Source organism: Tamandua tetradactyla, chromosome 19, assembly GCF_023851605.1.
Source record: "Tamandua tetradactyla isolate mTamTet1 chromosome 19, mTamTet1.pri, whole genome shotgun sequence".
In the NCBI taxonomy this organism is placed as follows: Eukaryota; Metazoa; Chordata; class Mammalia; order Pilosa; family Myrmecophagidae; genus Tamandua; species Tamandua tetradactyla.
The window spans coordinates 28,200,562-28,227,224 of NC_135345.1; the positions used below are offsets into that span (position 1 = coordinate 28,200,562).

Consider the following 26,663-nt stretch of genomic DNA (forward strand, 5'->3'; position numbering starts at 1 on the left):
GCACAAGTAAGTTACATGAGGAAGTGCCCAAATGCCCATGACTCCCACTCCTGCCACATTACCTTCTCTTCCCAAACAAGACTTATGGCATTTTCAGGAGTTCCTTACAATCAGTTGACCGAGGAAGAGAAAACTCGGGCCTGGTTTACAGATGGTTCTGCATGCTATGCAGGAACTACTTAGAAGTGGAGAGCTGCAAAACTATAACGCCATTGTGAGACTTCTTAAAGGACAGTGGTGAGCGGAAATTTTGAGCAGTGCAGCTGGTTGTTCATTTTGCTTGGAAGGAGAATTGGTTAGAGGTGCATTTGTGTACTGACTCATTTGTGTACTGACTCATAGCTGGATGATCAGGGTTTTGGAAGGAGCATGATTGGAAAATTGGTGACAAAAAGGTCTAGGGAAGAGGTATATGGATAGACCTTTCTGAGTGGGCAAAGAACTTGAAGATATTCATATCCCAAATGAATGTGTACCAGGGGGTAACTTCAGTAGAGGAAAATTTTAATAATCAAGTGGATAAGATGATCCATCCTGTGGATAGACGTCATCCTCTTTTCTCAGCCCATCCTGTCATGCCCAATGGGCTCATGAACAAAATGGACATGGTGGTAGGAACAGGGGTCATGCATGGATGGGCTCTGCAACATGGACTTCCTTTCCCCAAGGCTGACCTGGCTACAGGGACCCACACTCAGTCCCCGATATGGCACCATTCCATGAGGTCATCAGCCTGCTACCTGGTGGCAGGTTGATTATATTGGACCACTTCCATCATGGAAGATAGTGATTTGTTCTAAGTGGAAAAGAAGCATACTCTAGATATGGGTTTGCCTTCTCCACATGCAATGCTTCCACCAAAACTGCTATCTGTGAACTTATGGAATGCCTTATCCACCATCATTGTATTCCACACAACATTGCTTCTGATCAAGAAATGCAATTCCTGGCAAATGAAGTGTGGGAATGGGTACATACTCATTGAATTCTCTGGTCTTTTCATGTTCCCCATCATCTAGGGGCATGCTAGGTTGACAGAATGGTGGAATGGCCTTTGAAGACACAGTTATTGTGCTACTTGGTCACAATAACGCCTCAGGCTAGGGAAATGTTCTCCAGGAGACTGTGTATGCTCTGAACCAGCATCTACCCTAGGATGTGGTTTCTCCCACAGCTGGGATTCAGAGGTCCATGAATCAAGCAGTGGAAATAGGAGTGGTACCACCCATTATCATGCCTAGTGATCCACTAGAAAAACTTTTGCTTCCTGTCCCTGAAAATTTAAGCTCTTCTGGTCTACAGGTCCTAGTTCCAAAAGAAGGAGTGCTCCTACCAAGAGACACAACAATGATTCTACTGAATGGGAAGTTAAGACTGCCCCCTGGCCACGTTGTGCTTCTTATGCCTATGAATCAACAGCCAAGGTAGGGGATTATTGTACTGGTTGGGGTGATTGATCCCCAACCAGTAGATTATCAAGGGGAAATAGGACTGCAACTACACAATGGAGGTAAAGAAGAGTTTTCCTGGAATACAGGAGATCCTATAAGGCGTCTCTTAGTAATGCCATGCTCTAAGATTAAAGAAAGGCAATGGAAAACTACAACAACCCAATCTAGGCAGGACTACCAATGGCCCAGAAAATTCAGGAATGAAGGTTTGGTTCACCCCACCAGGCAGAGAACCACAGCCAGCAGAAGTGTTTGCTGAGTGTAAAGGAAACATGGACTGGGTAATAGAAGACGGTAGTTATGAATATGAACTATGACCATGTGACTAGTTACAGAAATGAGAACTATGAGGTGTGAATATTTCTTCCTTGTTTTCATGTTAAGAGTATGTTTGTATTTGTACATAAGGCAAATATCTTGTTTTCTTCTTATATAAATCATATTGTTCATTTTATAGTATTTAAGTTATAGGATATCAAGTTTAAGAGTGAATGTTACCTAAGGACTTTCACCCTATTCTGGAAATATTTAGTGCATTTCTGGTTGTACTCAGGAAAGTTGAATTATTGTTAGGTACACCATATGCCTGTTATTGTGTTCTGTTTAGTGATTAAGTATGTTTTAAGGTGATGTGTATAGTTGCCAAGTTGACAAATGTTAGACTATAATGGTTAAGTTCAGGTGCAAAATTGACTGGGTGGTGGTACCCAGTTTTCTGGTCAGGCAAGCACTGGCCTAACCATTACTGCAAGGATATTTTTTTGCTGGTTGATAAACCAGAATGCTGGTTTAATAAATCATCAGTTGATTGCACCTATGACTGATTATATCTACAATAAACAAAGGGTGTGTCCTCTGCAATGAGAGCATCCAAGCAGTTGGATTTGATCCAATCATTTGAAGACTTTTAAGGAAGAAGATATAATTTTATAGATATTTCCTGTTGGTTCTTTTTCTCTAGAGAAAACTAATATGTTAAGTGTCCTCATAAGTATAGTTTAGAAAGTGATGACCATCTCATATGGTTGATCAAATATACATTATCACACAATACCTTATATGTTAAGTATTCTCCTCTGTTTTATTTCTGCATCTGTTCTCTTCTTTTCCATTCCCCAGGATCTAGATACTTTAAGGTAATTATTTTTATTTTATTTATTTATTTATTTATTTACATGGGCAGGCACTGGGAATCGAACCCGGGTCCTCTGGCATCCCAGGCAAGCATTCCTGCCTGCTGAGCCACCGTGGCCTGCCCAAGGCAATTATTTTTAATCAACTTGTAGTAGACTCTCCAAAATTGAGGTGTTGTTTATATCAGTCAGGTCCAGTCCTGCAAACAATCTCCTCTAGTTGTTTCAGAAAGGGACTTAATATAGGGCATTTGTTATAGAAGTGTTAGAAATTAGAAATGCCAGAGGAGCAAAATAAATAAAAAGGAAGCAAAAACAAATAAAACGGCCAGACCACACAGTAAAAACACAGGCCACTATTGTCCTTAGGCAGTGGATCACCACTAGAGGAAGCTGCCACTGCCATGGGGCTGAAAGTACAGATGAGTGAAAAGTCATATTACTGGGAAAATCAGATTTCTCTTGATATTGAAGGAACCCAGGAGCCATAATTGCAAATGACTTTTTCTAGAAACAGAACACTGTATTCTACCTTTTTCATACATTCTAATTTCTTGCAAATACTTCCTACTGGCAGTTAATTAATAAGAACCCAGTTGGAAAGGGATCAGGTGAAACAATTTTCAGGTTTTCAGTCTTGCAGGCTTAAGTTTATGTTTGTCAGCTTTTTTAGGTTTTGGCATAGAAACAAAAGCCCCAGGATATCAATGCTCTGCAACTATGACATATATCTTTTTGTTACATTTGGCAGCTTAGGTATGGTTGATGCTCTGTTCCATGTGTGTTCTTTTTCAGGCAGGAAGAATAGCATATATTGGGTATATACTATTATCGGAAAAACTGGAAAGAGCAAGATTGTTGATGGAAACACACAATAGTTTTTAAAACTTCTCTTTGAACTGCTCTTTGCCATTTCAGTGTACATTCTATTGGTCAGTTGAGTCATATGGCCAAGTCTCACAGTGTGGTTAGGGATCTCATCCTCCCCAAAGGAAAGCATCAAAATTTACCTGACAGTGGGAAAGGAAGTAAGTTTCTCTCACAGGTAAATGGGGAGGAGGGAGGCAGATAAAAGAGGAGAATAAGTAGGGATATTTGTAAACAATAATTCCATGAACCACAGACCTGTGTTTTGGTCATGAATATTCAATTGTTTCCTTTCTCCCTGTGGTAGTGAGGTTCAGGTGTCAACTTGGCCAGGTGATATGCCTAGTTCTGTTGCTGTGGATTTGAATCATTAGCTTGTCGAACTCATCTATGACTGATTACATCTGCAGTCTGTAAGATTGAGGCATGCCTTCCTCAATGAATGATGTTTAATTTAATTCATGGGAAGCTTAAAAGAGAGACATCAACACAGCACAACCCAAGCAACTCAACATACCTCATCTCAGCGCTCACAGTTCAGCTCAGACCTTTGGAGATGTGGCAACGAATCACCCCTGGGGGAAGCTGCTGAAATCCAGAAGCCTGGAGAGAAGGCCAGCAGAGATTGCTTTGTGCCTTTCCGTGTAAGAGAGAACCTCAGATGAAAGCTAGCTGCCTTTCCTCTGAAGAACTATATATTTTGAACTAAATAAATCCCCTTTTATTAAAAGCCAATCCGTCTCTGGTGTGTTGCATTCTGGCAGCTTTGGCAGACTAGGACACTCCCCATTCATATAGAGTACCAAAAGCCCTACTCCATCTGAGTAATGGGTTAAAAGTCCAAGGTCTTGTGATAGTCTCTTTATCAGGTGCATCTTAATCAAGATAACTAAAATTTCATAAGGAAAAAACAAGATTCTGTTCCCCAAACCCTGAAAATACATGAAACAGAAACAAGATGGCAATAACGATTTACTCCCATTCAGAATTGGGAAGAACTGGAAGCATACAGCCATTATTTATCCATAGAAATCCTAAAATCTTGCTTTTACTGCAGCTTTTAATACTGGTGTTAGGGAGTGTTTCTTGATTAGGCCTTAGTTCTTGTCTCCCATGGACAAGAGCCTCTTGGATCTCTCTTCTGAGAAGTCTGTTCTTTTCCATTATCCTTCTTGGCCACATATAAAGAGGGTTTTGGATAATCTGATTTCTTTAGCTGCTGAAAGATTTGTTTGGCTCCATTCTACCATGGAAACCTGGCAGGTCTAGGGTTTATTTTCTATCTTGAATGGTCACAATATCTTTTAATTCAGGCCTGTAGCTTTTTTGGCAGTACAACCCACTCAAAATCTCTGCCACATTCTTATTTTTTGATCCCAATTAAGCTAATTTTTCTAATAGTCTGATCCACAATTCTTTTTGAGATGTTTCTCTCTAAACTAAGATACAGATCATTTAAATTTATCAGTCTTCAAGGGGAGTGCTACACCCTTGGTCTATTTTCTCTGACACGGATTGTCTATCTAAAATGATCTCAAGGGTGTGTATAGGGTGCCGCTTTATAGCATTCAGAAATCTTAACAAAGGTCACTGACAACTACATCCTGGATTTGATCTTTGCCCTGTGGCTGAAACTTAACTTATTTTTTACCTATTGCATACCTCTCCTTGCAAGTCCTGAACATTCTAGATCCTGTCTTTTCCCACTTCTTGCAAACCAGCCAACTCTTTTTCCTAAGCCAATCTCCCTTTTTAGTAGTAGCTTGTGAAATGTAGCCAACAACAACTAAATCTCATCAGTAACATTTTTTATTCCAACCTCTTTGCCAAAAGTCATACTTTATTCACCATGTTGTCTGCCTTACAGATCATCCCAGGTGAGAGTTCTAAAAAATATTTTGTCTGTTTATAATATGATGTAGCTATTTTTCAAACATTCAGTAGCAGTTTCTGCCTCATCTAACCCCTAGCCCTAAAGCCATTACCACATTGTTTAGGTTTCTCTTATAAGACATCCCATTTCCAGTGTCGGTTTTATTAGGTTATGATTCAGCAACAATTCCCAAATCTCAAAGGCTTACAAATACACTGGTTTCTTTCTCACTCATGTCATACATTATCAGCTTGGAGCCTCATATGTCTCAGTTTTATGCTTCTTATCCTGCAACTTGACTTTGAGAGAAGAGGACCTTTGAGACAAGCTGTATTCATGGTAGAGGGAGAAGGCAAGATAGCAGAAGTACATACAGGGTAGTAAAATCTGCTTGGCATGGACATTATCATTTCTGCCCACATATTATTGACCAAAGAAAGTCAAATGGTCGCTCCTGATACTGGAGTAATGAGCCCCTTCACCCACCAGGAGACTCTACAATCACATGCCCAGAAATGGCCAGTGGAAGGATTCTCATCTTACCTTTCAATGGAGAGAATATAAATTTTTAAGGTAAAAAAAATGTGGCCCATTTAACAATACACTATAGGAAGGGATGTGAGGGCCTGAGTACCAACAGACAATACTGGCTTTTAATCTGAAATATTTGGGGTCAAAATTAAAAGTTTTACCAACACTGATTGTTTTGCAAAATGCTTCTGTGAAATTCCATGTGACTTTGTAATTGGAAAACATTTGGGAAATCAATTTTTCAGTGAGTAGTTTAATGTGTAAGTTCATTTGAGTGAGGTCTTGGTCAAGTGGCAGTCAGTTGAATGAACTGGAAAAGATCGCAGAATAGTGTTTGGCTCAAGCCAATTCATTTTATTTTACTGCTTCTATCTCTGCTCATAAATATTCATGACATTTGAACATGGAAGGGAAATAGGTTCCACATATATAAATAGACAAAGGATGTGATTGTGTATAGATTCATGCCAGTTATTTCAGCAGGAAAAAATAAGCAAAATGTAAGATTATACTGCATTTAAGGTTAAAAATAAGGGAAAAATTATATCTCTGTGGTACCAAATCCAAGTCACTCTCATCAAAATTCCAATATTACAGTTGGGTTACAGTTATCCATTGGGGTGGTAGAGTTGTGGTAGACTGTATTTGAGTGTGAGTGCTCTTTGAGCACCAAAGGCAACGAAGTCACTCTTGTTCTATGCTGTAGCTAGAGCTGCTTGTATTAAGGAATTGCCTAGAGTTTGCAACTTGGGGGTCTATGCGACAGTCCGCGAGAAAGATAGGAAAGGCAACAGATTACCAAAGCAACTGAACACAAAACACAGAAGATCTACTGAGAATTCATTCAGTATTTGAAGATGCTAAAAGGTGCAATTTGAAAGCAACAAGTTGCGATGGCAACGTATAAATTTTATGGGATTGGTGTAGATTAAATGACATGGTTTTGTAACTCACATAGCTGGAAATGATACATTGAGGTGCTCAATAAATGTAGTCTTTCAGCCTCACAAATCATATCCAACTGAAAAATTATTCATAATTTGAAGTCCATCTAAGCATTGCAGTAGATATGTATATTCTAACCAAATATTAATTATATTCTATCATTACTTCTTGTTATTATGATAATAGACTTATTTCTGTATTGACAATGATTGTTTCATGAGTATCTGGGTTCCAAAGAGGGAATAATAACGTTAAGGAAAAAATAGCTGTGAGTATATAAAACCCGCAGGTGGTAAAATTCAGTATACTGACATAGAAATGATACTTTGCTTCTTGTAAATAAGTTCTATCAGGTTGTATTTACTTTTGTTAATATTAGAATTACAAACTAAGCTGTCCTTTTTGTGAAGAACTATCCTGGAAGGAATTGCTGGGCATTTATAAGCTGCATTTGTTAGTTAGTAGTGGTTAGAAATCATTCTTCTTGGCCAAAGGGAAATACACAGGATTGGTATATTTGACTTTCTTACCACACCAAATCCTGTTTTGTTTCTGTCTCTCTGTCTGTCTGTCTCTATTCCCCACTTGCCTCCCTCATTTTCATTCTCTCTTTCTCACAAACAGTGAAAGAAAGAGAGAATATAGAATATATACATCATTCATTAATGCTCACCATGTGAACAATTGCTTTTCCACACATAAAAGATTAAAAACAGCACGCTACAAAACAAGAACAAAATAAGCCCACAGTTTGCACACATCTGGGAACAGAAAGGAGGACATGAATATCCCAAGCGTCTTAGCCATGCATGATCCATGTTTGTGTGTTGGGCAGTGGTTTCATCTGAATACCCTTCCTCCCCAAATATTTTGGATTTAAGCTATTTGCTCATTTTGTGTCTGATGGGTTTTGGAAAACAGAGAGATGCTGTTTTCTTTATTTTACGTGATTAAGCTGTTTTGTTCTTTCTTAAAATAGTCTTCAGATACAGAGGGAAATTAGTTTAAGTTCCCTGGAGTCAACAAATATAACTAACTGCTTAAAGCAAACTTGTGGTTTAATAACACTAAGAGTGATAATAATAATAATAGAAAACACTTATTTAGAGCTTAGTAAGTGCAAGGAACTCTTTTGAGCATTTATGAATATCGACACATTTTATGCTTACAATAAACCTATCACATAGTGAGCTATCATCTTCCTTTTTTTATACATGTGGAAGTTAAAGGAGAGTTGGGGCAATTTACCCAAGGTCACACAGCTGATAAGTTTCAAAGCTAAGATTTAACCCAAGCATTGTTGGCTCTAGAGTCCATGCTTTTAGATGCTATACTGCATTGGTTCTCCCGTGAATGTGCCAAGTTCATTCTGATCTCACATTGCCTTCCTTGCCTAAAATGCTGTTTTTTTCCCTTGGTATCCAAGCAATAGCTGAAGCTAAATTTCTGTTTGTTCTACCTCTACTTCAATCCTACTAAAACTAAGCTCTATTACCAGAGACAGTACTTAACAAATGCCTTAAACCATATTATAATTTTATTGTTATTTTGTGAGAATTGGCCTTTTCTTCCCTCTATGAAATTGCAAAATGTTGGCAGAAAAATCTTACTTTATTTACCATGGCTTCAATTAAAGCACTAATAGCATGGCTAATACCCAGGGTATATTTATTTATTATATGTTTCAGTAAATGTGAATTCATGCTCAAAATTATAAAATCGCACAAAGCCTAAAATATTCACTATCTAGTCCTTTACACTAAAAGTTTGTTGACCGCTATGCTATACTGTTGGCTGAACATTACATTAGCTGAAGTTTCTTGAACTATCATCTAACACATATTCTTCTGTTTTCGTTCCAGATTAAATCCCAGCTTCTACCTTTCCACTGCCTTTTCTCCCACTGTCCATGTATATGCTTTGTCCTGAGGTACCATTAGTTAAAAAAAAAAAAAAAAAAAGCCTTTCTATTAAAACTCAGCTTTACCTTGGAACTTACCTTCTCAGGAAAGGAGGAGAATGCAAATCTCTCTGCTTTAGCCCACCATCAGAAAAGAACTAGCACACTTTGGAAAAAGAAAGTGAAAGAAGTCTTCTGGGAGAAGGTTCAGGTTCTATGCCTGTTTTAAAGGAAAAAAGTAACAATATTATAAAATATTTAAAATTAAATATCTTTCTATTATGTGGTAGCAAACCCCAAAAATGTGAAGAGAAGAGGAATGTCTATTTTTTCTCATTATTAAGTGAACTCTGCTAAAAAACAAATAGGCCTATTAAATGGTTACTTTAAAGATTTCAATAATCCTAAATAAACTCTTATGGATGAACTATCAGAAAAACAGTTAACTTTCAACCTTGCCATGTATCTAACTAATACTATAGGCAGATCTTAAGACTGATCTTTAATTAGACATATTCCCTGTTATTAACTGTAATTAAATTGCAGATGATGAAATTTGGTAAATTGGGGTTGCGAGACAATTATTAATATAAAATGGTTTCCAGAGAGAAAAAGACTCCAGACAAAGGAATAGTGTCATCTTTCACTATTTATATATAGACCTTTAGAATATACATTGGGGACTAAATTTAGTGTTTAAAAGAATAGCTTTTTTAATGTCAGAGTGAATTGTTCTTAAACAGATTCTAAATAAGACAGATAAAAATAGAACCATTCAAATTCTATTCTTTATTAGATATGTACAGAGTTGAAAATCTACTTTTCAAAACCTGTATAAAGCATATAAAATGTTTTAATCTGAAAGAGAAGCTTTCCCTTTTTTTGGCATTTTTGGCATTTTTTCCTTTCAGTGAATGATAATTCTAAGGTCAAACTATATACATACATATATATATATATATATATATATATATATATATATATATATATATATACATAATATACTTTTTTATATATAAACTATATATATACTTTTTTATATATAAACTATGTATATATATAGTTTGTATATATATATATTTATAAGATAAACATCTTCAAACTTCTTTAACATGTATTCTAGTTCGCTAGCTGCTGGAATGCAATATACCAGAAATGGAATGGCTTTTAAAACGTGAATTTAATAAGTTGCTAGTTTACAGTTCTAAGGCCGAGAAAATGTCCCAATTAAACAAGTCTATAGAAATGTCTAATCTAAGGCATTCAGGGAAAGATACCTTGGTTCAAGAAGGCTGATGAAGTTCAGGGTTTCTCTCTCAAGTGGAAGGGCACATGGTGAACACGGTCAGGGCTCCTCTCTCATCTGGAAGGGCACATGGCAAACACATGTCATCTGCTAGCTTCGTCTCCTGGCTTCCTGTTTCATGAAGCTCTCCAGGAGGCATTTTCCTTCTTCATCTCCAAAGGTCACTGACTTGTGGGCTCTCTGCTTTTCGTGGCTATGTCGTTCTTCTCTGCTCTTTCTGAATCTCTACTTGTCCAAAATGTTTCCTCTTTTATAGGATTCCAGTAAACTAATCAAGACCCACCCGAATGGGTGGAGCCACAGTTCTACCTAATCCAGTTTAACAACCACTCTTGATTAAGTCACAATTCCAAGGAGATGATCTAATCACAGTTTCAAATATTCAATACTGAGTAGGGATCAGAAGAAATGGCTACCTTTACAAAATGGGATTAGGATTAAAACATGGCTTTTCTAGGGTGCATACATCCTTTCAAACCAGCACAACATGTTACATTATTTTATTTTATATTTTACTATTGTGTTCCTCAAAGTTAAGTTGATCAGTTATTCTATTTTCCTGGGGGAATATCCATTTTTCAGTTAATGTCTCATGGATTCCGTTTTTATAACACTTGGCCCATTTGCTTTAGTCCTTCAAATTCTAGGGCAACATGTATGATAACTCAGGACAGCAGGAAAAAAATACTCTCTAAAAAGCACACTACCCAAATGTTAATGACAACAAAAATATATATATGCTCAGTCTTCCACCAGTGGTACACAGAATTTTATGTCAAGTTTTTTAAAATCTACTTTGCCATGTACTGAATTTACATCAGTATATTACTCCATGGAAATGACTCCCCTCTCCATAAAATGAATTTGTATATAATCTTTATTCATTAGAATCTAAGATGTTTTATGCTTGGTCAAGGGCACTATTCTTTAATTTTTTTTTGTCACTTGATAAAAATGTAATTGAGTCACTTGTTATTGTTCAAGTTGATAATATATCTTTTATTATAACATTTGACAAGGTAGTGCATAAAGAAGAAAGCTGTTTATAAATCTGAAAAATGGCCAAATAATAAACAGGTTCATACAATAGTAGTGTCTATGAATATCTTTATTAAATCACAGGAATTGCAGAAGCAATGTCTGCTTAAAGTCCTATATGAGTTCTATATATGGAAAAATATATTCACCATATTGATAATTTTATGACATATGAGAAAAATATAAAACCACTTATTTAACCTTACATCTCTAATCTGAAACTTCATTTTGACAAGTTGTCACTAGTTTTCAGCTGAAGTTTATTTAAATTTTAATAAGATATCTTTTCCCAGCAAATAAACACTTTTCTTTCTGTTAGCATGAAGTTGTTCTATTAGAGCAGAATAAAAAGAGAAAAAATATATTAAATGCATAGATATTGATCAAGAAACTCTCAACACAAGTTGAAACGTGTGCTCCCAGCTCAGGGTTTCTCATCATCAATTCCTACCTTTGCACCTTGATCTCCTGACTCTCTCTTCCACTACTTCCCACTAAATTCCCAATGCTGCAACCTTCATGAGCTTCCTGAAATCACAGACTTTTACATTTTTCTAACCATGCATAATTTTTATTCTTTTTTTAGTGCTTGTAGAACATCCGTTTGCCTGTATAGCCGCCATTAGCTTCCAAATTTGGCCCTAAAAGTCAACCCTTCTGCAGCCTTTCAGGATGTAGTTGAATCCCACTTACCAAATGTATCACCTCTCCCTATCCTTAGAGGGACCTTGGCAGGTAATGTAGTGCATTCCAAGTTTAGAGAGTAGCATGGAAAACCAAAAAATGCCCAAACCGAAAGAGTACAGTTTGATAGAAACATATACTGAGGAAATAGAAGAAAAGGTATGAACCATTTGAGAAATCTGATTTGAAAAGAATGGGGGTTTTAAAAAGATATTTATTTTGGGATAGTGGAGATATTTACTTGTTTATAAACTTTGAGGCTCTTACTTTCCTCTGTTAAGGGCCCTCAAGCTTTAATGTGCACACAATCACTGGAGGACCTCGCTAATACGGAGACTCTGTCTCTGGAAATCTACACAGGGCAAACAGCACAATTAGAACCTGCTGATTTGCTTCTAGACTAGTCCTCACTAGAATGCAAAAATCAATGTGAGCAGAAACTGTATCTGTCTTGTTCATCAGTATCTCCAGGGCCAAGCACAGTGCTTGGTACATCATAAATGCACAATAAATATTCAAGGAATGAAGGGAAAAATAAATATACAAACCTGAAGCATGGAAGTTTTAAATATAAGAAAGAGAGGAGATGGGTAATGGCATACCTGTCCTGGGGATGGAGAGAAAGGCAGCATCAAGAATAGAGATGGCGTAGGTTCGAGCTAAGAAAAGAAACATGACTGTAGAAAAAGGAGGAAAAAAAAGGAAACTTTGAGGTAGAAAGGAAGAAAATTAAAATCATGCAAAAAATGACTTCTATCAGAATAAAAACTAAGATTCAAGATTCTAGCCACCTAATCCTATCCCCACTGCAAATGAAGCAAAATTGTCCAGAGCTTTATATAATGAGACAGTAAATAGAAAATTGAACCTGGATCCAGGATGCTAACCTCAGCCCTGTCAACGACAAGTGGTGTGATTTCATATGTTAACAAGTCCCCAGAAGTGGGCTAAAGGCCCCTTACCTGTAAAAGAAGGTTGCAAATCTCCCAGAGTTTTTTGTTTGTTTGTTTTATTTTGTTTTGTTTTAAGTATGTATTTTCAAACTTGCTACAAGCTTATGGAATCAACCAACACTTTTAAGTGGAAGTCCTGGAATATGTATTTAAATAATTTACAATCATCATAGCTAGTACTTAGAAGAGCAGAAACCCAAAGCTATTATAATTTAATATCTGAATTTTTTATTATACCTCATTGTCTTGGAAAAGTGCTTATTATTTAGCCAGTACTAGTGATAATACACTAATTGGCAGGAATCTACAAGTTGAGCGTTGAAACTGAATGATATTAATCCAGAGAAGAAATAAGGAGAAATTAGGGAAAAAAACAGACCCCAAAACACCTTTTATAGTACTTAGTCCAAAATTAATGCCTTCTCTTTGGACTTCCTTGCCATATGAATGTTGGTCTCTGTTAATAATTCTCAAAAGAGATATTTATGTACAATGTAAGGGATTATTTAAAAGTCATTTGATAGGAGAAATGGTGCTTTATCAAAACAAATAGTCTTGTAAGAACAATATCTCTATCTCTGTTGTTTAAAAGTAGCCTCATATTTGACCTAAAATTCTTATAAAGTTAATTAATAGCAGCTTGTTCATCTAAGGGTGAATGTGGTAATTGAGTGGTGGATTAACCCAGGTTTCTATGTCTAAAGACATTTTACTGTATTAATTTGAGTGCTTAAAATGAACTTGGCTTTTTGTATTGTACCATTTCAAGACCCTTCTCATTTCTTTCTGAATATATTTTTCATTTCTTTTCTTTGTTGCTACATGGGATTAAAATTTAATGTCCTAAATCTGTAACTATTATTTGATACCAACTTATCTTCAATAACATACACATACATTGTTCTATACTCCTCTGTCCCCCACTTTTTTGAACCTGTTACAAATTATATCTTTGTACATTGTATGTTCAAATCCATAAATTTATTATATTTTTATGCATTTTCATTTTAGCACCTGTAGGAAGTAAGAATTAAACACTACAGTACAATAGTACAGGCATTTATAATTTATCATATTGTTAACTTTTTGTAGGTCTTTATTTCTTTATGCTGCTTTGATCCACTCTCTATTGTCCTTTTCTTTAGGTCTGAAAAACTCCCTTTAGGATTACTTATAGGACAGGTCTAGTGGTGTCAGTTTCCCTCAGCAATTGTTTATCTAGCAATGCTTAATCTCGCCTTCAATTTTGAAAATAAAGTCTTGCCAGATATAAAATTCTTGGTTGACAATTGCTTTCTTTCAATATTTTAAATATTTCATACCACTGCCTTCTTTCCTCCATCATTTCTGATTAGAAATCAGAACACAATCCCTTGTACATAACTCGTTCCTTTTCTCTTGCAACTTTCAGAACTCTCTCTTTGTTCTTGGGCATTAGACAATTTGATTATTATGTGTCTGGGCATGGTTCTTTTTAAATTTATCCTGTTTGGGTTTCATTCATCTTCTGGAATGTGCATATTGGTCTCTCATTAAATTTTGAAAGTTTAAGGCCTTTATTTCTTTGCATTTTCCTTCCGTTTCTTTCTGTCTTTTCCTTCTGGGACTCTGTCATTGGTATATTGGTATGATTGATGGTGTCCCACAAGTCTCTCTATTCATTCTTTTTTATTCTTTTATCTTTCTGCTCTTCAGCCTGAAATATTTCAGTTGTCTTGTCTTTGAGTTTATCGATTTCTTTTTCTGCCACCTCCAATCTTCTGTTGAAACCATCTAGGAAATTTGGTAGTTCAGTTATTGTGTTCTCCAACTCTAGTGTTTCTCTAGAGAGATTCCTATGATGTTCATTCATTGTTTTCCTCATATCCTTTAGTTTTTTTCTCCATGTTTTGCTTTATCTCCTTGAGTATATCAGTGATCACCATTTTAAAGTCTCTATTTGGTAAGTCCAAAGTCTGGTACTTTTAGTTGACGGTTTCTGCATTTTTATATTGTTCCTTGGGATGAGCCGTCATTTCCTGTTTCTTTATTTGTCTTGTAATCTTTTGTTGCACATTGTACATTTTGATATTTCAAAGTGTTAACTCTGTGATTTAGCTCCTGGGATGTCCTTAAAGTTTGTATCCAGCTAGTGATATGGCAAAGATTCTTTTGAGAACCAAGAGTTAATCACAACAAACAAACCAAGACAAAAGGCACCTTTCACTCTCTTTGCGAATTGGCTCTTCTTGACTGGTAGTTCCCTTCAGAACTTAGCCCTCCAATCAAACAGATCAGTCTGAGGCAAATAGGAAGTATGTGGTCCTCCCCTGTCTTAGCTGAGTCTGTTTGTAGCCAGAGCTGGGGAAATTGCTACTTCACCTGGGCCTTTCTTATTAGAAAACACAGGAATTCCCTGTTTACAGTCCACAGGGATTTGAGTGAATACCTTTGGAACAGACGTCCTCCCCCACCTGGGTGCTTTATTTATTTATTTATTGCATGGGCAGGCACGGGGAATCGAACCTGGGTCTCTGGCATGGCAGGCAAGAACTCTGCCTGCTGAGCCACCATGGCCCACTGGGGTGCTTTTTTTTTGAGTAACTTAAAGCAGGTAGTCTTTTACCCAAGGCCATTGCAACTTATTTATTTTTCGCATTGTCCCAGCTGTTTCCCATATTGTCCCAGCTGTCTATAAGAGCTTCTCTTCCCCCAGGACAAATTCTGGGAGAACTCTGACAGATTGGCACTGGCATATATGTACACACACAGATGCCACTCTGCTCCGTCTAGTCAGGGCCAGTGACCCACAGTGGGAGCTCAAGCTGACTCCATTCTCTGTTGTGGAGAGGTGGTGGAAGGGGCCAACAAGGACACCAGGCGTTTTAGCCAAGGTTTTTGAGGTTGCGTTTTATTAAATTAAGCATTTGCCCAGTTAATGCAGCCATTTTAATGTTTTCTGTAGTTTTGAGGAAAGCTACTCTCTTTAAGATTCCTCTGCTGCCTTTGCCCCAGTGGGGCTGGAAGAATGACTATCCTCAGAGCAACCCCCAATGCTCTGAAATAGCTGATAAAGGAAGAGATCTTGTATCAGACTGCACATCCCTAGAGTTTGGAGGATCAGTTGTTTATGTCCCACCCTGACATCTGCATGCTGTGCCACTGTGAACATGGGGGGAAGCGGATGGTAGCCACTGCAGGGAGGGTGAAACTCACAGGTCTTTACCACAATTTACCAGCCTCCTCTTCCCGTTCCTCCCTGGATGCTGCACAGTGCTCCCCTTGACACTGGTGGTGAATTTGGTTATTTCCTACCAGTTCTGTGGTTGTTTTGGTGGAGGGATTGATTCCTGGATCTTTCTAATCCACTTTTTCCACTGAGAGTAATGTCTTACAGTACAGGTGCTATGCTAGATTTGGTGCATTTTCTTTCTGACTGCTAAGCGAATTAATTTCATATTAAAATTTAAGATTCTTACTGGCACTTAAAATTCTTAACATGAGAACATTAAATTAATAAAATCAAATTAATTAGAACAGTGACCCTGCTAATGCAGTCATCAGTGTATATAACTTTCTCTTCCACTGTTTTTACCATTTTGAATTTTATAAACAGTATTTGTTAGAATTTCCCTACATATTCCAAGGAGAAAATTTTGAATTGTAACTACTCCTATTTCTGGTATTCCTTGGATTGATTTCTTTCACCTTGCCTAATGGAAAAATATTTGATTTAGAAATTTCTTCCCAAAATGTCATTTTTTTCAGGAACAGCTCTTTGTCAAATTAAACTTCACACACCAGATATTCAGAAAACAAATTAAAAATACAGATTCAATCACTATAATTATGACTTTTTAAAAAAATTGCTGGATTAAATTGATAATGAATCATTATAATGCCCCCAAGAAATTGTTCAATTTTAATCTTGCATGATTCACCCAATGTTTCATAAAACCACAGGATTCTAGTCATTTACAATGTTGCACTTACTCAGGCAAAATTTTCCTTTGCTAAGTTTCTGTTTAGGTTATTTACATATTTTGCAGAAATGTGTTGAGGGCTGTTTGGGGTTTAAAGTCAACCCAATGAGAATTATTTGAAATATTATTTTAATGATTCATCTTGATGTAGTATCTTAATATACATTTAATGTTTTAAATGGTATCTAACACTTAATTAATATTTAGTGTTCATTTCTTATTATATATCCTATGTAGTTAGTGGCTTTGATTGGTCTTTCACAAGGCCATTTTTTCATGCGTCAATATTTTCCTAATATGAAGAAATTAGTAATTTGAGCAGTTTTTCTTTATGTACTGATTTTTTAAAAATCATCCATCAGAGAATCTAGTCTTCTGTCTTCTAAAATATTCAAAAATCAAATGACCTTTGTAAGTCCAAGTACTACTGAGTTAATTGTTTTGATAGTGCAAGCACATGATTCTGAGGAGGGTTTTGTGAAATCTGTGGCAACCTAAGCTTTTCATTGACTTTTATCTGGTACTAATGACTGTGTCCTTTCCACAACAGTAAAATTGATGGTTACAACCTGCATTTCTAAGAAATAAAAATTGAGACTACTGATAAATTAAGTTTCATGGTGCTAAGTAGAATAACATGAAAGAGCAAGCATCTACAATGTAATTAAAACTTGGGGTTATTTTGCTAGTTATAGGTAATTCTTTTTCCTTCAGAGGAACTGTTCATTTTAAAAGTAGAGTCTGTTTCGGTTTCTCTTGTTAAACTTTTTATGCTTCCAAAAAAAGGCCCAGTCTTCTGAAAATTGATACTTTAGATCTTACAGTAATGTCTCATGCTGATATGAAGTTAGAATGGTAAATAGCTTTACTAAATCATCTTAATTTGCTTAAACTTCCATTTTTACCCAGGAAACTACAAAAAAACAAAAACAAACAGGAAAGTAACTGAGGCAGGCTGACATACCAACAATCCTTTGTGGTGCTATAATTAAGAACCCCACCTCCATGGGAAAAGGAGAAACTGTAATAAAGTCCAGCAAGTCTGCTCATCTTCACCAAATAAGCCCATTCCTATACAAACATTCTGTCTTGGCAGTTTTGGCAGACTTCCAGCACCCAAAAATGCCTTGCCCCAGACAACTCACATAGCTCACGTCCTCCTTGCCCCCCAGTCCCTGTTACCCCATATCCTTTCTTTATTCTAAGCTGATATATAAACTGATTCCCTGCCACTTTTCTTTAAGCAGCAACTTTCTTTCAGTTCTGCTCCCACACGTGTCATGTCACTCAATTAACTTACTCTGTACCTTGATTTTCAGAGTCTATTTTCAGCTTAACACTGACACGCATGTTTTTTCTTTTCCCATTATTTTTCTGGAGAAAACGACTTTTTTGCATGAATTTATGAATGCTGCTTGAAAATAAAAGAGGTTTCCTTAAGACAAACTGGCATTGATCGGAAACATTTTATTTGTTCTTCATTCAAAAAAGTACTGCAATTTTCAGCATGTTTTGTTGCGATGATGCTCAAATTGTGGTCTGGAGTCTGTCCTGTCCATTGCAATTATTACAGTTCAGCAACACGAGTACAGAAATTGAGAGAAAAGAATGAGCACTGAAAAGCTTTTGTGACACTTGGACAGGTTACTGAAAGGCAAACTCAGCAAAGTCATCAGGAATTAGATGGAACAAGGAGTTCAGGCAAAGGCTTTATTTCAGGGAGAAACAGCTGCCCGGGAAGGGTTTTGAGAGAGAGCAAAACGGCTGTACCAAGATGGCAGGGAATATGGTTTTTTGGCTTAAGGTTGGGGGCTAGGGGCAAGTCTTAGGTAAGTTTCTATTGTCTAGTTTTTAGATTTAGGGGGTTAGGTTAGGAGTTCGCAATACTTTACTGATAAAGTTAAAATTTAAGTGCTGCCTGAAGCATGCCGGGTTGTAATTGCCTCTGGGGTGTTATTATAAGAGGGCAGCTGCTGGAACCTGAAAAGGTACAGGTTAGGGTGGGGAACCTGTTTGAAATATTTACCAGAGGTAGATCACATCATGGGGGCAAGGGGGTCCTAGTCTTCAGACCTAACAATTACTTTCTCCTGTTGATTTCAATACTAAAAAATGGGGCTTTCATTTGAACACTTTTTGCTTTCTTTTTGATTTCACAAAAGAATAGGTTTGTTAACTGAAAATTGAAAATGAAGAAAAAACAAAGCAAAATTACAAACTTTTAACAGTGATGTATAATTTAACTAAACTAAGTATAACAAGACTTTATCTCAGATTGAAGCTCACTTAAACCAATATGTGTGCGATGCATAGAAAATAATAAAAGATCAAGAAAGAATAATTGCTATTATTATTAGTGTTATTATTGTATAGTAAGAGTTGTAATTGCTCAATACTTGAAATAGTGAAAAGAAAGAGGAGGAAAATCTTTCTCAGTTCCAATTCTTTGTATAGTGCACATTTATGAGCCCAGCTGTGAATATTTTATGTTTTCTAAATGAGGAGAGAACAGAAACCCTGAGTAGAAACTCTTTGAGTCCACATGGGTATCTATTCATTTTTATGTTCCCACCTTGTCTACCTAACAACATACAGTGCATATGGAGGTACTCAGTGCATTTTTAAAACATTTTCTGTTGCCTTACTAAAGAACATAATGCAAACGTAGAAAATTGATAATCTCTTCTGAATTTTAAAATTAATTTGATGAAACAATTTGAATCAGTATTACAGTTTTTGCAAAAAAACAGTAGAAAGAATTTTCAACTCAATAGTGTGTGAAAATGCACACTTTATTTTTAAAAACTTAATGAAGGCATTTCTTGTAGCAAGGTTTTGATCAAATTGATTACAGAGAATATATGCAGGCCAAGTTAAAAGTGATCTTGCTGTTTTCTAAATTTCCTTATTACCCTAGGATTTAAAAGATGTGCTACTAGAAGTACAAAAACAAATGTAATCTTTGCAACAGATATTTTCTACTAAAGGACTGAGAACTAATGCTCTAAACATCCATCAAATGTAATTAATTAATTTCTCTCCAATGCATTTGGACTAGTACAAGTTATGAAACCACCTTGGGAGAATTAAAAAGAATAATAATTTCTATCATTCCTGTATACTATTAGTCATATGAGGAACCGTTCCTATAACAAGATGGATAAGTTTCTATAGGAATCCTCTATTTTTTCTTTGAATATTTGTCTTCTTTTAAGTAATCTAGGCATGAAAAGAGGAGCCTCCTAGGACTATTAGGAATCAAAGACGAGGTGATTGGGTATTTTATCAATCAGAAGAAAACAACACAAAATTTTGCTTGTAATTACTGTAAAATCAATCTACAAAGACAGAAACAGATGCCAAACATTGAAGGAAAAGGTAGGAGTGTGTGTGTGGGTTTGTGTGTGTATAGTGAGATGATGAAAGACAAGGCAGTATATTCAGAAGTGTCAAGTTGAGGTTGCAAAGGAGAAATACAAATTGGGGAGAACAAAGCAGAATTGCTGGAATACAGTAACAGTAAAAAGAAACAATAGCCTCTAGAGGATAATTAAAATTCCACATTAACATTTATGTTAACTCTGTGTAAAAATGAAAATACTGCAGCCTATTGGGGCAATTAGTGATAGGACAAGCTGAGTTCAGCTCTTCTAAGTTCTCTAATGGTATTATATTACTATAAGTAGTGTCACTTTAAAAGAAATATCAAACAATAGCTTGAATCCACTGGAGGAGAGTTGCACTGTAATTTTAGTACCTGGTAAAATTAGTTATGCTGTTATGGCATGAATTCCTGTAATGTGAACATTGATCCATGTAGAAATAGACCCCCAAACTAGCAGCAATGGGAGATACTTATTTAAATATTAATCCAAAAAAATGTAAGCAAGGTAAGAACAGTAAAGAGAGAAATACATATTGATCATTTTTCAAAGAAATTCCAGGATAATAAGGCTCAAAAGAACAGTTAATCATGTTTTTTTTCAAGTTGCAATAATATGATTATATTTAATGTTGTTACATGACACATACGACTAAGTCATAGTATATTGTATTGATATATATTAATGGAAAAAACAGAGTATCCACAATTCATTAACTTATACATTCATTCAAAAATATATTGAGCTTTTGCACATTCCAGTCATAAGAGCAGGCATTTATGCAGTTTGCAAGATAGAAAAAGTCCTTGACTTTATAGACCTATAAATGGGTGTGTGGCAGATAATAGTAATAATAAAAAGAGCATTTACAATCATTCAGGTAGTTATAAATACTAAAGAATAGAGATGCAGTATAAAAAGATAGCAAATAATGCAAGCAGGTTTAATTTGTTTGGCTAAGAAAGGCTTCTTCAATGAGGTAATGCTGGAACAGGCACATGAATTAAATATTTAATCCAAATGAAATATCTATATTTAATCCAAATGAAATCTATATGTATTTATATAGATATTTCATTTCAGAAATATTTGAGGAACCACTAAAGCAAAGGAAAACCTGGAATAAGATTCTCTAGGAAAAGAAAACTACAGGTAGTAGTAAAGTCTTTGAGTAGGAAAAAATATTGTAGCACTTGATGCATTTTAAAAATGTCATAATGGCTGAACAGGGCTGAATGAGGGCCAGCCTGGTAAGAGATCATTAAAATATGTAAACAGGATCTTGATCTATTAGGGTCTCATAGGCAATGTTAAGGATCTTCCTTATTGTTCTAAGCATGAAGGAAAGTTGCTGGAGAGTTGTGAGGGTAAATAAGACATGATCAGCACTGAGGGTAGAGAAGAGCAAGAATGGAAGACTAAAAAACTAATTAAATAGATATACCCAACTGGTTTATGATGGTAACTTGGTTAAGTTTAGTTTTGGTGGAAGTGGGGTGAAGTGGGTGGAAGTGACATGATTTACTCATTGACTATATAAAGGAATAAAGAATAGAATCAAGGATGGCATATATTCTTGATTTGTAGCAACTGCATTAATTGCATTTGCATTGAGATGAAGGAGATTCAGGATGAGACAGGAATTCAATCATTGGTTTTAGACATTTTAAGTTAGATATGCCCAATGAGAAGGTCAAAGAGAGAGCTGGTTATATGAGTCAATCTCAGAGGAGAAGTCCTCGTTTGAGATGAAAGTTGGGATTCAACAGCACAGAGATATATTTTAAAACATTGGATTGGGTGAGATCATCTAGAGACATGTAGGTAGGGAAGAGAAAAGTGGCAAAGACTAAACTCCAGGATATTCTAATATTTACAGGTTAGGAAAGGAAAGCTAAGCCAGTAAAGACTATTGAGATACAGTTAATGAAATAGGAACAAACATCAGAAGATGTGGCATTCTGGAACCCTAGTAAATTTAGAAGTCCAAAAATAAGGGGGGAATCAACTCTGTCAAATCCGCTTGAGGAGATTTGAGCCCTGAGAATTAACCATTGGATTTTTCAAATCAGAAGTCCTTTTTGATCTTGACAAGAACATTTTAAGGGTTATGGTAGAGATTGAGGCCAAGACTGTTGAGAACAGAATACAAGTGGCGGAAGTAGAGATACAAGTGTAGTCAAAAACTTTGAGTCAATAACTGAAAAGAGAAAGGAGGGTCAAGGAAATTTCTTTGGAATGACAAAGGAATAGGGCATGTCCATATTCTGACAAGAGGGGGCAATTAATAACAAAAGAGAAGAAAGGTGTAGATTTAGAAAAAAAAAATCTTTACATTGAAAATCAGGGAAGAAATTTTGAGCACCACTGGAAGCTTTGGCCATAGATGATAATAGGGTAAATTCATCAATTCAAAAGTCAGAAATGTAGAGTATGTAAGAACACATGGAAATAGCCTTGTGCTTTCTCAATAGAGAATCAGTAAGGTAGAGAGTGATGTTGGTAGTTGAAAAGAGAGTAAAAATGTGAATTTTTCCTTTCTCAGAATAAGGGAGTAACCTTTCTAAGGAACAGTGTGAGAATGCCAGGGGATGTTGGGGGACCAGCTGAAATTGACACTGATAAATATGTTAAATGTGAATGGAAATGACAGTGTATTTTGATGAGCCAACACTGTTGAATGAGATGTTTGTACTTTCAGATGAATATTTTAAGGTTTACTTCAAACTTAGATGTAACATTTGTTGTGGTTTTCCAAGCTGCCAAAATGCAATATACCAGAAATGGAATAACTTTTTACAAAGGGAATTTATTATGAAACAAGTTCATCATTCTAAAGCCATAAGAATGTCCAAAGTAAGGCATCCAGGAAAATATATCTTGAATCAAGAAATGTCTGTCAAATGGGAGGCATGTGGGTGGCATTTGCTTGTCCTTGTTCCCAGTTCTGTTGCTTCCAGCTTCTAATACCAGTGGTTTCCTCTCTAAGTGTCTGTGGGTCTTCACTTAGCTACTCTGGGACACAACTCTGGGTTCTTACTTGTTAGCATCTCATGGGAAGGCACATGACAACATCTGCTGGGCTTTGCATTGCCAGACGTCTGTTTCTAGGTGTTTGCTGTGTATCTCTTTGAGCTCTGAAGTAACTATGTTTTTTTTTTCTAAAATGTATCCTCTTTTAAAGGACTCCAATAAACTAATCAAGACCTACCTTGAATGGGCAGAGTCACATCACCATCTAATCAAAAGATCACACCTACAATTGGTCGTGTCACATCTCCATGGAAGTAATCCAAACAAAAGGTCACATCTACAATTGAGTGAGCCAGTCTCCATGGAAACAATCTAATCAAAGGTTTCCACCCTACAAGGTTGAATCAGGATTAAAGGATATTGCTTTTCTGGAGTATACTAAACTTTCAAACTAGCACAACATTCATCATTTATTCAAAAGAATTGTTTGACCTGGAGCAAGAAACAATCATCTCCACACCTCATCTGTATAATGGGTATAAAGACATCTCTCTCATATCCTGAGAGTTAACTGATGTAGAACACTTAGCATAATGCATATCAATAGTAAGCATCCACCCATTGTAAACCCTAATTTTGATTGGTATTGCTTCTGTTCTAAAAGGATAATGACCAGTTACCTTCTCTAGATCAGGTAGTTGGGATTCAGTGAGGGTGTAGGCATCTAGCTGGTGGTAATAAAAAAGAAAACCCACTTGTGATGGCTCAACCAGATAGTGGTTCATTTTCTCCCAAACATGGTGGCAGTCCAGGATTGGAGAAGCTACTCCAGGATGCGAACAGAAACTAATGCTCCTAGCTTTTCTGGTATTTTAGTATGTGGCTTTTGTCCTCAGGGCTGCAAGATAGCCACTACCTAAATAGGTTTTATATCAGAGTTCCAGGTAGGAAGTAAGGAAAATATAAAGTATGAATGACGAATCTGTGGGTCAGTTGAGAGGACTTTTTTTTTTTTAATTAGGTAAAGCGATATTTTTTTTGAAAGAACTAGTGTTGGCTTCCTCTTACTTGTTATTTGTTTTCATTTCATGTGATGCAAGGCAGTGTGCAGAGGTGAATATTTTATCCAGAAAGATGGTACCCTGAATAAAATCAGAGTTCATTTTTTTCGGAAAGAACTGCAGGATGTACAGTTATAGACAGCTAGCTGACTGTGTCTACCACAGAGGGTCAAGAAGAATTATTTACCCGGTGAAAGCATTTTATTTGGTGGTGGAGACAAATACTTCAACCTGCATTCAAAAGCTCGAAGGGATAGAGGGCCAGGAAGTGAAATATGAGCGGTGTATTGTATGGCAAATTGTAGGGCACATGTACTATTAAAGATAGCAACAATTACCCAGCTCTGATAGACTATAATGCCATGGAGATATGTGAACTCACTGTGCTTAGTTCTTTTGCTTTATTAACAGAAGCCCAAATCTGGCTTTTATGTTAAATTTTTAACTAAAAACTACATGACTAGTTTCTTTGTTGTTTCTGTTGTTGTTTAATGAGCATACCCTATGAAATATGCCTATGGCTGTGTCATAGCAGCCTGGAAAACTAAGACAGTTTTAACACCACACAAAGGGTGAACAGCAAGCTTTCATTATCCCAAGGTTTCAGATAGAAGTCTAAAATCAAGACCTCGGCAAGGTCGTGCTTTCTCCCTGACGTGTTCCAGCAGTCTTTCCTCCCATGGCAATCTCTCTCTCCTTGTGTGCAATCTTCCGGTTCCCACTGACTCTGGCTTCTCACTGAGCCTTTCTCTTTGTAAGTCCTTCAGTAACATGGATTAAGGCTCTACCCTGATATAATTTGGCTATGCCTAAGTAGGAGCTTAGAAGATCCTATTCAGAAGTGAATCTAGGCCTTAACTGATAGTACATCATCTAAGAGTCCAATATACAAAGACGGTCATGCACACAGGATAGCTGATTAAGAACAGGTCTTTTGTTGGAGACCTAATTAAATCAATCACGGTCCAGGGTTCATCATTACATTCACCTCTGATGTGTGCATTTTATTGTCTTGAATTATGCTAATGGTTTCCACTGGGGCACCTACAGAGTGCTATGAGCACCTCACAAAGAAACTCATAGTGAAAGACTGGCTTATTTTAACATCACACTAAATTACAGGACATCATGGAATCATACCTTTTTTTCAATGGAAGGGACCTAAATGATCATCTAATTCAATCCATATATTTTATAGATGAAGAAACTGAGGTCCAGAGAAATAGAGTTAATTGTCAAGGTCACAAAATAAAGTTGTGAAATACAGGGCTCCTGATTCCTAGACCAGGGCTCTTTGTATGCCAGGATGCATCTTCATACAAGTCAGACAGAGGAGGAGGTTTAAACTGACAAGGCAATTGACCTAGTCCACTGGGCTTGTGATGCAGAAATAATAGATAATGTTTTAAATGCTCCTGTCAACTCACCATGGTGATAATGCCAGGAAGAAGAAGAGTTTCTAGAGATTGTGAAAATAACTCAGTGAAGGCTATTTCACAGCCATTGGGTCAATAATTAATTCTGTCAACAGGAAGTCATGCTATCCTTCTCTGAAGGTCATGCAGTTACTCAACTTTTATTAAGATTTTATGAGAAAGAAACAATTGACCCCAAATAAGTGCACATGAAAGACTTTCTTAATATAACTGAGCAGTTGCTTTGGGTCATTTCCATATACCTCTATCTCTAAGAGGATCTATATCTGATATCTGAATCTACAGGTAAATACAATAGTTGAGGTCTTCTAGATATTCAGAATTAAAAAAAAAAATGTATATTCACCACTTTCCAAGGATCCACTATAAACATAGGAAAAGTTGTATGTATTTTATCTGACTTGCTCAGACAGAGAAAGATTTCTAAAATCTAGAAAAAAAATTCTAGATTTTAGAAATATTGTCATCAAAACTGCTTAAATTAAGAAAATAATTAAGTGCCTTCAGGAATTGATAATAAAAATAAGGAATTGACCATAAGAAGTATTTTTATTATAAGAAATACGACTTTTTCAATTCAGAATATGTTATTCTGGCATTCTAGAATATACCAGAATGTTTTAGAATATTCAAGGTTACTCTTTTTTTCTTTTTTACATGGGCAGGCACCGGGAATCGAACCCAGGTCCTCTGGTATTGCAGGCAAGCCTTCCTGCCTGCTGAGCCACTGTGGCCCATCCTCAAGATTACTCTTAATAATTTTATCAGATTCAGCCAACCCTATAGGCCTCATTAATGATAAATTTAGCTCTTTTTTAAAATTTCAGATCCTGTCTTTATTCAGAATTTGATATTTTGTTCATCATGAATTTTTCATTAATTTTGATTTTTTTAAAATCTTTGCATTAAAGTATTATTTATCGTGATTATTGAGTTTTTTGGTGTACCACTAATTTTTTTATTAGAGATGTTTTAGGTTTAGAGAAAAATCATGCAACAAATATAAAATTCCCATGTACCCCCTCCCTCACACTCAGTTTTATTTATTAACATATTCATTAGTGTGGTACCTTTGTAACAATTGATGAAGCAACATTTTTATACTTACATTATTAACTATATCCATGGTTTACATTAGGATTCACTGTTTGTGTTGCACAGTCCTAT

The 26,663-nt window shown here is 36.1% G+C and overlaps 1 long non-coding RNA gene across 15 annotated transcripts in view; it reads left to right on the plus strand.

The window, feature by feature from the left end:
* LOC143663535 (uncharacterized) overlaps positions 1–26,663 on the plus strand; it is a 550,609-nt gene that overhangs the window by 70,078 nt on the left and 453,868 nt on the right. For 4 of the 15 annotated variants that reach the window (XR_013166002.1, XR_013166004.1, XR_013165995.1 and 1 more), the window contains exon 3: positions 1,303–1,424. The exons of 10 other annotated variants lie outside the window; for them this stretch is intronic. This is a non-coding gene — a long non-coding RNA (uncharacterized LOC143663535). Of the gene's footprint in view, positions 1–1,302; positions 1,425–17,552; positions 17,697–26,663 lie in introns of those variants that run through there. One more of the 15 variants, XR_013166008.1, reaches the window with a different exon arrangement.